Genomic DNA, 15,199 nt, shown 5'->3' on the forward strand with positions numbered 1-15,199 from the left:
CATACAGGCAAGATAAGATAGCAATCTCCACAAAAAAATATCGTCCTTGTGAATTTAAACATCTCAATTAGACGCATCAACACTTTAAGATGCATAAAATTTAACGGCATTTCAATTAATTTCTCTTTCATTAATGCTGTCCAAAACGGCCCTAACGGCCATCAGAACACAATAATAACTGTCACATTTCGCCATTAAAAATCATTGAATAGAATAAAGTGCTCGCTACTCGAGTTCGCTCGGCCGATAAGACTTTAACAATGTCTTTGGACGGTAGATTCTAGATAGATGGCAGATTGAGATGTATGCGGGAATGAGTCTCGCTCAGAGTCGTCGGGACTGCCACCGCTCAGTTTGTCGTTCAGCGTTCAGCGGGCGGCATGCAGCATTCAACATAAGCTCAGAATTCAGCATTGTCCACAACTCTACCGGCGTACCAGCTTGCGGAGACGGTTGACATTACCGAATTCATATTTACGTTTTTCCGCTCATTCGGCTTAGCGGCGTCCGCGCAACGTCTAGTGCCTACTCGAAACTTGACTGCCTAGGAAGTGGTACTATTGACAGCACTACTGGCGGGAAGCCTAATTTTCTATTTGAAAATCGAACATTTCAACCGCGCGCATTTCGAAGCAGCTATTGAATTTCGAACACAGCTAAAACAAAAAACATTTCAAAGTCAAATAAACATTAAATAAGTTGGAGTGCAATAAAATTCATTAAACTGGGTGCGAGTGTTCTGCAGTTGGTGTGTCGCTGTTGTTTATGATAAAAAAGTTGAAGTTTTACATTTTTCCAGTTGAATACACCGGTTGGCAAATCGAATGCACACATCGTGTAAGTATTAAAACAATATTATTGGTAACCTTTGATGCAGTTGATTAAAAGTGATCATAGTATTATATTATAGATTATAGTAGTGTACGATAGATTCGGTAGCGCAACCGGTAAAGCGTCCGTTCGGTAAGCGGAAGGTTTCTAGTTCGATTCTGTATATTATGCATGTATTATTGTTTAAAATACAGTGTATTAAAAACTTGAAATAATTAACAAATTGTTAAATATTTACCTTTAATAGGGACAGATTATGGAATTTACACTTCGTTTCAACTTATTCTTACTGCAGAAACGACTTTTTACGTCGGGAGATGTAAAAAAATGCATAATTTTTTTTCAACTTGTGGAGTATTTTATATTAAGTGCGTATTAAGCGTGTTCCTATATTCTTTACGTTTACAGTACATTCCATAATTTGTGCCTAAAAGTTAATCCAACTGTCCAGAGTCATTGGAACTATGGTATCCCCGATTGGGATATGTTACGAAACTAAAGAGAATAGGGAAGGTGAGGAGATGGTGAATAATAAGGTTGTTAACTACCTGACTTACTTGGTCACTAAACACAGATAAAGGCATTTCAAGCAACGTTGATAGTCTTTCACCAGGATGATGCTGAGTGTTTCTACTACGTTGGAACCTCTAAAAAATGTATAATTAAAAAAATAAGTTGTTACATTTAAGTAAATTAAAATAGATCTGTCTGTTTATTTCACGTGTATTGTGCGAATGGCATATAAATAAACGGTTGTAACGCGAGATTCTGAGGCAAGATCAATGCCAAGCCAAGTAACCGATATCCAATTTTTGACCGTCAGAGCGTAACGTAATATTTTATTTCAACCAGTTATTCGGATCATAATCTGTTGAATTAGTGGTCTTGGTGTGGACGTTATTTCTGAAGCTTCAATCATTATGTACTATTTATTATTTATTGGGGATATTCAGCCATTTAATGTCTGATGTTGGCGGGTGTTGGGAGCTCCCGGTGCGAGTGATTTCGACGAGCAAACATTTTAGTCTAAAAAAACTTGATTTATTTGTTTAAAACTTTGAAAGGGTTAGGAGTATTGTATTACTTGCCTAAACCACATGAATTACACAGCGGACTTTTCTTTGATTGTGATATATTTATTTTGTATACTGCCTGTTGTGCCATGCAAGTAATGTTTTTTGAAGATTAATAACAAATTTAAAAGATTGACGCTATATTTTTATTATCTAACTAGCGCATGCCAGTGAAAAATTACGGGATAATATGTTAGTAAATCTAGTTAGTTAGTGAATAGAAATGTAACGTTTTCTTAAAAATGGAAAAGCGCAGACCCTTGAAAAATTACATTGTCAAGCTTAACCATAAGAAATTTAAACAAAAGAAATACACATTTCAAATATGGAATTAAAATAATTTTCTGGAAGAACTTAAATTGAGAAAGAGTTTTAGGGAGATAATAATAGGTAATTTTCAAGTTCTGTGAAAGTTCTACTTTAGTTCTGTTTTATTCCATATTGGGTCAGTTTTTATACTGAACTGAAATAATAACATAACTTGAATAGAACTTTATTTTCATGTGAATACCACACAAGAGTCCCAACTGCTAGACTATGACATCTCCAGTTGGGATATGTTGTGAGGCTGAAGGTGGTGTGGATGGGAAGGATATGGAGAAGAGGAAGGTGGGAAGTAGCTGGCTAGTCATCAAACACGGCTAAAGCCATTTCAAGTGACGTTTCAATTCTGAATGGTGGTCTTACACCAGTGCAATACTGAGAGTATCTTAATTTAAATGAATACACAAATTAATAAAATAAAATTTACTTACGCACGCCGGGATTTGAACCAGGGACCTTCGGATTGCTAGTCGAGGGCCTTATTCCCCGACCTTGAATTGTTTTAATCAACCCATCCTACGACAGTAAAAGCTTACTAAATTAAAGTATTTATAAACTGGTGAGAAACCTGAACATTGCTACAATTGACTTAAGCCGTATTAAACGACCAAATCTGAATAGTCCAGGTTCCTATCAACCTTCATCTTCTCCCTCACCTTTACCTACCAATTCCTTTTGAAGGTTCCACTGGCTCCGGGAAGTGGGGACTATGGTGCGGAATTCACATAAAATTTAAACAAAAAACTTGATGATAAAGACATGTAAGTAACTACTCAATTTCGTTCATCTATAAATCACTTTGATGAATCTCACAGTACCCATCTAATTATAAGTTATAAGATTCAATTTATTTTTAAATGCTTGCATTTATTAATGCCTCTAAACGTAAACACCGCGATGGGGCGGGATCTCAGTAAGACGTTTAAGGCAATATATTAGTGGGAGTTTATCGCTAAATCACTTTTCCATTTGCCATTCAGGTTATAAAAGATAAATAATCACCAATCGTGAAATATCCAATTAAGTCATAATTAGTTTTATGGCGCCGGCATGTTGAATGCTAACCACAACGCAAAAACATGCCAAACCAAATTTCAACACGGAAGATGGAAGCCTTTGAAATGAGGATACATGTAACATTGGCGCAGCCTGAAAATTCCCTGGACCACTGAAGCAAAAAATCGATAGAATTGTTAGAATAGGAGGTATAGGTTAGGAGTCGGAGATGAGCCGGTGGCATTATTCATGTAATTATGTACGCTAAAGCTCCTTTATATCTGTGAAACTGTACCACGGGAATAATATCTCGTTTGTCAAGCAATCCGAGATATTTTTGACGTTTTTGTACTGGCAGAACTTGGCGATGGCCACATCCAGACCCACGCCGTATACAAATTGGTAACTTTTATTTAAAACTATCTGTCCCCAACCATGCGTTGCTGTGGCTCAATCTGCCTGTCAGTCTAAGAAACAATAGTGAGTGTTGCTTTTACGTATTTCGATATATTCTGAATTTACTAATATTTGTTGGGAAATGGCGTGCAGTCACGTTTTTAACATGATTTTAATAAATTAGCCGTAGTCATTTTTCTCCGTGTAAAAGAGTAAACCTGAGAACGTAATATATGGTTTTTGGTTGCAGCTAACAGAGTGAAGATTTCTCTGATCATAGTGATGATAGCCAATCTCCGATAAAAGTGATCATCAGAGAAAATAAGAAGAAGAAACACGTGTTTTTTTTTTCAACAAACCAAAATACGGTCATTTGAGTAAGAACGAGAATTATTACTGAGAAACGCGTTGAAATACTAAAGTGACACACGCAGTATTTGTGGAAGTCAAATAATAATTAAGTGGGTCGCAAGTGGACTATAAATTATAGATATTGTGTAAATGATGGGGGGCAAATACACTGTTTACAAAAGTGGCGCATTCTTTGTAAACCGTGCCAAATAATGTGATACCTATTTCTGCTTTATAGGCCTTTATAAACAGAAATAATCTCAACGGAATCAGGACAGAAAAATATGTTTTCCAGTTTTAAGCCCTCGCATTCCAAATTTCTACCGATTTATGTCAATATAACATATTTCTCTTGAACACTTTTTAAGTTCCTAAAAAATGTTGCTTTTTAAGGCGATGCACTACGTCGTGTAATATTTTGAATCGAGCCGCTATCAATAACACACCTTACGTAGATGGCGATAAGGCTTAAATTCCCGCTTAACACCATCAGCTTGTTTTGATTTATGCAAAAAAAAAACATGGCCAAAAACTGCCTTTTATTATATTTTGTGGATGTTCAGGCATAAATATTATTTTTTTTCGATCATTTTATAAATAACTTAATTTGCCACATTATACAATAAAACCATAACCGAAAAGTGCGGTCGTAAGTAGGAGATTTTTAACTTTAAAGCAGTTTTCACAGGCCCATACATTGTTTTTTCTGGCCTTATAAAAAGACTTTAGATTATTTCAAAGGCCAGGATGTATTATAATCGCAGTATTTAATTAAAGCATCTGAAACATTTCTAGGGGACCAAATTTTCAAACCAAAACCACATGATTTTAAATTACTATGTAGTGCATGGCCTTAAGATAATTTATGCACATTTTTAGAGCAGAAAAGGTAATTATTTGAAATTCCCTGGTTAGAAAAAAATCACAAATTTTGTCACAGTGTATCTTTCAATGTCGCAAGATTTTTGCTTTATTTTAAACATGTCGTGTTTTATTACATATGTTGACAATTTTCGTTTAATTATTATCGTTTTTTAATATAAGCGCTCTCCCTCTAACATTAGCATTTCTCCCTTTCAAACCATCTTCTTTTTTTGAACGCTTAGTACTGGGCTTCATATCAGACGTGGCTTAAAATGTGGACCGCGCTTCCCATAACTAAATGTAATTCAGATATATTTTTATCAGATAATTTTATAAGTTTATAGCAACAAAAACTATCAAACTTTCAGCTCTGGTGTCAAGAAATTTGGTCTGGCAATAAAATCGTGAAAGTAATCACTAATCACTCATTTTATATAATTTAGTCAAAAATAATTAAGATATTTTTATAGGACAATATTAGACTATATCAACTGTAAAGCAGAATTTCCCGTCTGAAGCATTCTCGGTCATTGAGCTCTGACGTCATGAAATTTGCAGATCTGTTGGCTGAAATCTCTAGGTCGACGCCACTATTTTCAGCAGGTAACGTTATTTGCGGGGGCTTGGATATCAAGAAAACTATCTTATGTGCAAAATAGGAATGAGATACCTGTACGCCTCTGTGATCCTAAACTCAGTAATAAATATAGGTATATATCCATTTAAATGTGGCTATATATCAATTTAAATATAGGTATATATCCATTTATTCAATTAAAAATATACGATAACTGTTTATTTCATAACTAACGCAGACCCGTGATAATCGGAGGGACTTTATGGCAGCACAAAAATTGAAAATTAAAAAAAATAATAATATGACTGAGAATCTAACCCCGATTTACTGCTTGGAAGACAACTATGCTGTTCAAAACACCAAAAAAAGTTGTAAGAACGGCGGCATAAATTTGTTATAATTACTAAAATTAAGAATTTTTCAATAAAAAAAATAAAAAAATTTATGTTAAAAAAATAGTATGTTAAAAGTGTTAGGTTAGATTAGTTTGGGTTTCCTTAACCTAAAAGTCTCATTATGTCTCAAAGTTATGAAGTCCAAATATGTCATAGGTAAAAGAATATTAATATAATAGTTTTAGAATAGATATAAAATGTAAAATTTTATGTAAATAAATAAAAAAAGTATGTTACATACTCTCATCACATCAATAAAATAAAGGCGTGTTGAAACCCGGGCGAAGCCGGGTAGTAAAACAAGTTTTTTATAATTCTTTCTGTCTTAACCAGTTGTAAAATCGGGAGCAGGACTATTTTTCAGACTCAATTGCGAAATGTACTTGTTTCGTATTCATACATGTACCTATGCTTTATTAATCTGTGTATATTTGGCCATGTTACGAAACTTTGTTTGCAATGCTCTCTCTTTAACTTTATAATATTTATTATTTAATTGCACGATTGAAATCTACAATGTTTCTTGGTTGCGGTTTTAAAAAAGGCCTGGCACGAAGCAGCACCCACCTTTGCACGGAAACTTAAACGGATTATCAAAAAAACTGTGAGGTGGGACAAATTCGTAAGAAAACCTGTTCAATGATCTTTCAAACATTTGTAAGGAATTTCGCTACAACGGTGTTTAATGAAGTGTTGCTAGAAACGTGCATAAATCATTTTGTTTGGTTTTCCGGAAATTTATATTATAACAGGTATGTTGCCCTTTAAGTTCAGTAAGCACTAAATCATTTTGAAATATTGTTTTGAATTGGCAGGGAAAGGACGAAAATGTACTGAATTCAGTAGAAATGAGATGTCTTTAAATCGGGTATAAGAATGAGGAGATGCGAAAGTAGTGAAAGGAAATTGTAACCATAACGAACAAGATTTAGATAGGCATGAATAAAGGAATGTGGAGGAGAGTACGTGACGAGCAAGTGAATGGTAGAAAATGGATGTCCTATAAAGATATGGCGTACGCGGGTCTTTACAAAATACACGATATACACATGACGATGTATGAATGTGAATGAAGCGAGGAGTCAGCATGGAGACAGTTGTGGGGCATTCCATTCTCTGCACATTTATCGCATACTCCTGATGAAAGTTTTGTGTTTATTTTGTTTATTTCAACTCACGTGATAACATTAACAGCGAAAATTTAAATAAATAAAATACAATGTCTGCATGAGTGCCCTATACATATACTATATGAAAAACTACTGTACGTAATGTTTTCAAATTTTGTTCTTATTGGTGCCAAGAGAATTTACAGAGTGGTTTGTTATTTATAGAGGAAGAATTAACGCATTATCTCTGCAATGGAATGAGATACGTTGTCGAATTAAAGCCAATATAATATAGTTTATTAACTGTAACAATATGGTATACAGTAGTGAATGGTAGTAGAGTCTGAGAAGCCCGAGGGAACCATGGCACGATCAAGTAAAACAAATAGTTAGAAAAGGAAACTTTTTAATTTTTTTAGAATAGTATTATTTCAACGTTTAAAATTAACCCAGTTTTCAGGTACACTAAATTCACAACCTCAAAACTTTACACCAAAACATTCATCACCCCGATCAATGCCGGGTACACATTAGCTGGTATTCAAACAAAAATTACAGTGGTTGGTAGTTACAATTAATAGTGTGCTTTGTTTAGGAGTTTCATGTAAGATCTATGAGATGGAGTTATGAGATATCGTAGGTAACTAATAGATAGAGTTGCAATGATTGACGGAAGCTACCGTAATAATCACCGTACGACCAGTGGCTTACTGTATTCTGTGCACGCCGAGATTATTTTCTCTGACTTTCCATAGCTAGAAAAATATCCAAAAAAGGCATTGCCCGAAGCGAATGCGACTTTTGCCACGATCTTGCCCCGATCGAGCACCTTCTTCCATTCAGGGCAAACTGGCTCAATACCATTTATATTACAGGGCCGTTGCGAGAGTTAGAGTGGCCTTTGAAAAGGTGAAGACAATTTGACATGATCTGCTTCCCTTCTCCATATTTTTCACAACGAATTATTTTCAGATCATCCCATTTGTAATTCGGTCCTGCAACGTTTTACTTCACAAAGGTATTTCTATTAATGTCTCTTAGTATTAAATTCATGGTAAGACTTTAACTTATTTATGCATAATATTAGATAAGAATTTATCTTAGATTAATTCTTAAGAATAAAGAATACCAAGTCGTGTGAAGATCGCATGTAATTTTTAGGATTTTAGGAGACTGACCCTTAGTTTTACCGCCCTTGTGCGCCGTACACATTACACATAAAAGAGTTTGCATACTACAACGCATCATACCATGACCGTGCTATGACCGAGTCACGAATTATGGGAAAGGAACAAAGCAACCGCAACCAGCGTTCCGCGCTCTTTGCGGTTGATTCGTACATTTTCCATAATTCGCGGCCCGGTCATAGCACGGTCATGGTATGATACGTATTTGTAGGCAGAGTCCTTTTGATAAGTCCGGATGTGAAGACAACCGGTTAAAAGACGATCAAGAAGCCGTCCTTAAGTTCGACAGCCTGTATATGCCGCACACACTGTGCACATAGAAAATACGCCTCTGCGTGGAATATGGATGTACTCGAAGATTTAAAGTCTCTCTCAGTCTGGGCAATGGAACGCAACAACTGCATTTTACCAGCGATTGTCTTGGATTGCGTCCTTATGTTGTTGTGTTTGATCGATGGCCCGGATATTTGCTGTATCTTTGTTTTGTCGATCTCCAAGAGTTAAAGCAAAGCTTTTAAATCTCTATACATCTCCCATGACCTCCTTTCCTTTAACGGACAGAGGGCCATGCGATAATATTTTTCAGTGTTTTTTGCATAACAAAATGCCGACGCTTACATTTACATACAGGGAGTGGTTACTGTATAACAATATACAACGTATTGCGTCACGCTTTCATAAATCGTGTTAACACGTAAATCAAGATGATATTACGAAGGTTTTTCTCTTTTAAAATTTAAGGTAAGACATGGAAGTAACGTCATCACTCATCACAAATTATTTTTGATAATATTTTTTTTTGTTTTCATCTACCATGATAACGTTTAGTATTAATTTAAAACTTAGGGCATGGTACATAGATTCGCATATAATTATTCAATAACACAGAAAACTGGAATTATGATAAAAGGTTAATTTAGGATAGTTTCGATTAGCTAAAAATAATAAATTTTCTTTCTGATAAACAAGCTTCAAACAGCTGCTGCACATTTTATTTCGTGATGGTGGATATAAAATTTAATCACATCAAGTCATGAAGAAGGTATTACCTACAACTTGTAACTTAAACGAAAATCGCAAATCTGGACTAAAAAACTATAACTAAAACTAAATAACTAAGAAATATTTTTCGAATGTACCTACCAATAATTACAAATAATTAGTATGACAATCATGATATTTGATGTCGGCACCATGAGTCATTTTACCAACTAGTCATGTTGCAAAACAACATGCACGACGGATAAGCACTCGTCATACCAAATACAAATATGTTTCTACAACCCCATCTTTAACACGCTTCAAGCGTGTTTTCAAGTTTCTTAACACGGTTGCAACGTAGTTATGTAGTGGTGATGTAGTTTCGGTCTCTTCAAGATGGTTCTATGTAATAATTTTCCTAGTTACAATGTTCTCTATCAAAATGTTCCCAGTAAAAATGTCCCCAGTTAAAATGTTCCCGGTCAAAATGTTTCCAGTAAAAATTTCTTCAGATAAAATATTTCCGGTCAAAATTTTCCCAGTAATAATGTTCCTTAACGAAATTTCGGTCTCTTCAAGACGGTTCTAGGTAATAATGTTACCTGCCAAAATGTCCCCAGATAAAATGTTTCCAGTAAAAATGTTCCCAGATAAAATATTCCCTGTCAAAATGTTCCCAGTAGTAATATTTCTTGCCGAAATGTACCCAATTAGAAACAAGTAAAATGTCATTACGATTAGTCTGTCGACATCAGCCTGCCTAACCTAACCTAACGTAACCGACTGTGCGATTATTAATTAGGATCATTTTGGCAGGGAGCGTTTTGACCGAGGATATTTTGGTAGGGAACATTTTAACTGGGAGCATTTTTACAGAGGAACATTATTACCGGCAACGCTTCATGATTTGCAATAATAAATCCCTTCCAATAGCCCCACCCTTAACACACCTCTAAAATATGTCCAACCATGTAACAAGGTAATAGTTCCCTTGAATTTAAACATCGCAGCAAGACTCTTTCAAAGCGCAACGTTATTAGTCACTGCAATTTATTGAAATAGGTTATTTTCACCCGCCCTACTTCGTATCATTTTACTTAACGATATATGTACCTATCACTTCAACGATTCGCAAAACAAACAATAAAAATGCAATGTTCCAATCCATATATATTGAACTTTACAATGCGTTATAATCGCGCGTAATGTAAACATCACTATCAGAGTAATGGCAATCGTATAGGTACGTTATCAAAGATGTCAATACCCATAGATGCTGTTATATTTATTTTATAAGATTTAATATTTATTTACCTACGATTCAAAGATAATAATGTAAGACTTTATTGTGAAAAGCCGCCTTATAAAAGAAGAAACTAAATTACATTTGTATTTACACTACATCACTACATAAGGTACCGTCAATACGTTATATTTTTTCTATGTCCACTGAAAAGAGATATATTGATCAAAGACCATCCCATGTTAGAGCGCCCTAAAGGTGACATTCTCAAAAAAACGGCGCTATTTATTATTATATATATTTTTTACACAAGAGTTCTAACTGCTCACAACCGTCTGGAGCCAGTGAGACTAGCATATTCAATTAAGGTATGTTGTGAGGCTGAAGGTATTGGAGAGGGGGAAAAGGTGGGAAAGAGGAAGGTGGGGATATACCTAGCTATTCAGATATGGTCACCAAACACGGCTAAAAAAACTGTTCTCAACACACTAGTTCCTAATGAGACAGGCACAACACATTACCAATGTATTGTAAATAATAATGATGATAAAAAGCCATTTCAATTTTGATGGTGATCTTACACCAGGGCGATACTGAAAGTATCATTCACTCAAACGTGAAACACAAATGAGTCAAATAAAATTTACTTGCGCACTCTAGTATTTGAACCCCCTTCGAATTGCTAGTCGAGAACCTCGGCTCTTAATCACGGAGGTCATGGAGGTAGGCTGTAGAAATAATCAAATCATTATTATTATTATCGGTGATACAGATCACACCGACTAGAACGAAAACTGATGTCACCGTTTTACACTAACCTTTCGTATATTAGGCCTCAGATCGGCTGTAAATAACCTTTATCAATATAAAGAAAATACAGAAGATTTAGGTAGTTTCCAGAATGGAAGATACTCCCAGTATTGCCCTGGTGTAAGGCCACAATTCAGAATTGAAACGTTGCTTTAAATGGCTTTAGCCGTATTTGGTGACCAGATCTGAATAACAAGGTATTTCCCTACTTTCCTCTTTCCCAACTTCTTCTCCTCCCCACTACCTTCAGCCTCACAAAATACCCCAATTGAGAATGCCATAGTCTCACTGGTTTAGACGGTTAGGAGCAGTTCGGACTCTTGTGCGGTTTCACTTTAAAAAAGGTAGTATATAGGTACCTACTTACCAAAATGATTATAATCAAGTTTAATAATTTAATTTACCAGGAAACAACAGTCGTACAAGATTAATGCGTTCTATATTAGGGGCATGACAATCAAATAAGTCGACTAATTTTGCAGTTTAGGCGTATAGAATTCATTCAACATCAGGCTATAAGACTGGTTTATTTAGATAAACCGAATTAAATAATAATATTATACGGGCAGAGTGATTTACAAATTGTATTCGCAGGAAATGCATTACGATAAATTATTAATCCCAGATAAAAGTATACCCGCCTTCGCTAAATAAAAGCTGTCCTCCTACATTGCGTCCTTAACCACAACTCACCACACAAATATAATAGTAATAATTCAACATGTACTAGGTACTTTCATTTGTGCAAATGTGAATTGCAATAATGCGATATGGGACTGCGAACGTTCGATGCATTCAGTAAATCCAACAAAAGAATGTATTCATCATTTCGTGTTACTTAATCTCCCCCGATACGCAGCCCTAAGTAAACACAACAAAGCTTATTTTTTGTTGATATATTATATTATCAACTTATATTAAATATCCTTGTTGATATTAATCCTTTGCCTTTCTAAATCAATCTTTATTTATTTATTTAGCTGCATTACTACCAAGGTACTAAGGAATTAAATAATAATATTATACGGAATTATTAATTGAATTCTTGTATAATATTTACAATGTATGTACCCATGCCTTATGTTTACTGCACTATACAAAACATTCAGTCCAAACTATAACATGTTTCTACTTCTCAGAAAATTTCAAAACATTATTACAAATGGAAATGACACTAAAAAAATTCACTATGAATCTACAATATTTATCGCAAATCATAATGTAAGCCGATTATTTACGATCGATACAAAATAATTTTTTTTAAATAACTTATAAGTCATAAGCTGTGATATTTTTTGTATTCCAGTTTCGCCCAATATTTAGCTGTCATTTATAAAAAAAAACTTTTTCATTGAACAGTTGAAAAATATGCGTTAAACGACATTTTACCTTATTTTAAAATTTACATTGATTTTTCAATGCCACAAAGTCCACAGTTGATAAATAAAGTTTCGTTTAGAGCTTAAAAGAAATAGCATATAGAATAAGTCGTGTCTTTTACAAGACGATGAAGCACTCCCTCATTGAGTTTTTGCAGTACTAGGCAAACAGATTTCTGCAAAGTAAAGATATTTTTTTTCGTAGTGGACTAACCTCAAATTGTAATATTTAATCAGAGGCGATATTATTAACGACTCTCAAACAAAAAAAATTGAAACAGAACAGACACCAAAATGGAAAAGACAGGACATCTTTCTTGCCGGTGAAGTGCTCTGACCACTGAGCTCACTTGACCATATCAATTTACCAGTGGTCAGGGTACTTCACTGCACGGCAAGGGAGTCCTGGGTTCAATTCCTAAATGCAACTGAACCATTATTTTTGTTTTTAAATTTGTTTTTGGGGCGTTATGCAGTGTTGCGCTAACTCCTTCATTAGCCAACGTTACAGTGTCCATCATCAGGGCAGATGTGTTGGCTAAAGAAGGAGTTAGCGCAGCACGGCATAACACCCCAAAAACAAATTACAAAAATACTTTTGACATTTTTAGTTTGAGAGTCGTTTATATTTTCGTCAATGATTAAATTTAAATTAATCAAAGTTTCTTGCTGCAGCTGCAAAGCAATTTTAAGTTAGGTTCATTAATCAAAAATAGAAACTCCATAACACGCTGCATAGCGGCTACTATATTCATTTTACTTAATTAAAATCAATTAATAATGTCAATTCGATAAAACTTTTTAGTTATTCTACGAAAATATGGGTAGATAGTATAGATATCAGAAAAACAAGAACCTGTTGAATTTCATTTCGCCATCGTAAGATGTAGGCATTATAATTAAATTACATTACCAAATTACACATTTTTAAATCATATTCAATCTGTAGTTTTCCAATGGATTGTGCGTGAAATTTTTAATACCAATGCACGGGACAGCTTCTGATAGGTGAAAATCAAGAACTGTAATTTAACGCTGTACACGCCTATTCAAATAAACCCGGTTCAACGTTCTGGTTTATATTCCGCTTTTGTAAACTCATCAGTTTATTTAGTCTCGACGATAAAAGAAAGGTTCAATTAAAACTGCACGTTGTTAGTTTGGTACACAGCACACATGCATACATTAAATTACAATAATAATAGTTATTATTAGTATTAGGAATAAATCACAGCGTACCAGTGTACTATCCAAATGCCCAGAGACTGAAAAGATGGCTATAGAACAATTGATCTTGTTTAAAAATTGTTTCTAAGATTGTTGATGTTTATTTATTTACTCATGTAGGTAATTGAAATTCAGAAAAATTACACATTCTTAAAAAAATCAACCCATAAAATAAACCCACAATTTTGTTACTTATATATAAATATATGTTTTGACTTTCCTAACCAAGAACTGGAGTCGACAACTTTACCAACATCACCAAATGCCAATTTGGTAAAACTGACATTTGTTATATTAACTGGTGTAATGTCATCCGATTTCAGAAAAATTCGTAAAATGTCCGCGTGTGTGTACGTTATTGTTACCAAACTAATGCATTGTCATCAACAACGAGGCAATCTGCCGAGTTTCGGTTCGATCAGATGTTGGAAAGTGTGTTAATTTCCGCTTTCAAGATTTCATTAATTCACTAAAACAATAGTGAAATTCATATAGATTTAAAAATACGAAAAGTAATTAAAATGTCTACAATTAAAATGTCTACTATTAAAATGTCTACAGTTAAAATGTATACAGTTAAAATGTTTAAAATGTCTACAGTTAAAATGACTACAGTTAAAATGTCTACAGTTACAATGTCTACAATTAAAATGTCTACTATTAAAATGTCTACAGTTAAAATGTATACAGTTAAAATGTTTAAAATGTCTACAGTTAAAATGACTACAGTTAAAATATCTACAGTTACAATGTCTCCAATTAAAATGTATACAATTAAAATGTCTACAGTTAAAATGTCTATAGTTAAAATGTCTACAGTTAAAATGTCTACAATTAAAATGTCTACTGTTAAAATGTCTATAGTTAAAATGTCTACAATTAAAATGTCTACAATTAAAATGTCTACTGTTAAAATATCTACTATTAAAATGTCTACAATTAAGGTAACTAATCATTTATTTGCTCAAGTACTTAGTTTTGCCACAAAAAAATAAGGAAATAAAAGTAATTTAAAAAGGTTTATTTTTTCTTGTTTTTTCTTTTCTTTACGATTTGTCTGTGAAATTAACACATTGTATTGTAATACAAAGTACCTACCTATATTTACAGTTCGTTCTAGAGTAGATAATACACTTTAAGAGTTTTCTTTAATTAAAATTTTTAATTAGGAGCGAGAAAGTCCTCAGAATCGAATGGTTGATTGAAATGGATTTCGACTATGTTTAGTGATTAGATATGAATTTGTAAGATTTTTTTTACCTTCCCGTTTCCATCTCCTTCCTTCAGACTTACAGCGTTCCCCAAAGTAAGTGATTCCCAGTGACTCCGTTTATCAGTTGTGAATTGTATGAATTCGAACATGAAACCAATTATCTGCCGCTAGAAGCACTGCTATGTAAGTTATTATGAAGGATGGTTTCGAATAAACTCACATAAATTGTATTCATGTCAATAT

General features: G+C 34.0%; 1 protein-coding gene across 1 annotated transcript in view; it reads left to right on the forward strand.

Moving 5' to 3' along the window:
* The first annotated feature begins 365 nt into the window (after positions 1–365).
* The window catches only part of LOC149426834 (uncharacterized), a 67,647-nt gene continuing 52,813 nt past the window's right edge, over positions 366–15,199 (forward strand). The window contains exon 1 of the mRNA XM_089638726.1: positions 366–837. The gene's annotated coding sequence lies outside the window, so the exon portion shown is untranslated. The remainder of the gene's footprint in view (positions 838–15,199) is intronic.

This window comes from Hesperophylax consimilis, chromosome 1, assembly GCF_061612785.1.
Source record: "Hesperophylax consimilis isolate HC1 chromosome 1, BYU_Hcon_1.0, whole genome shotgun sequence".
Lineage (NCBI taxonomy): Eukaryota > Metazoa > Arthropoda > Insecta > Trichoptera > Limnephilidae > Hesperophylax > Hesperophylax consimilis.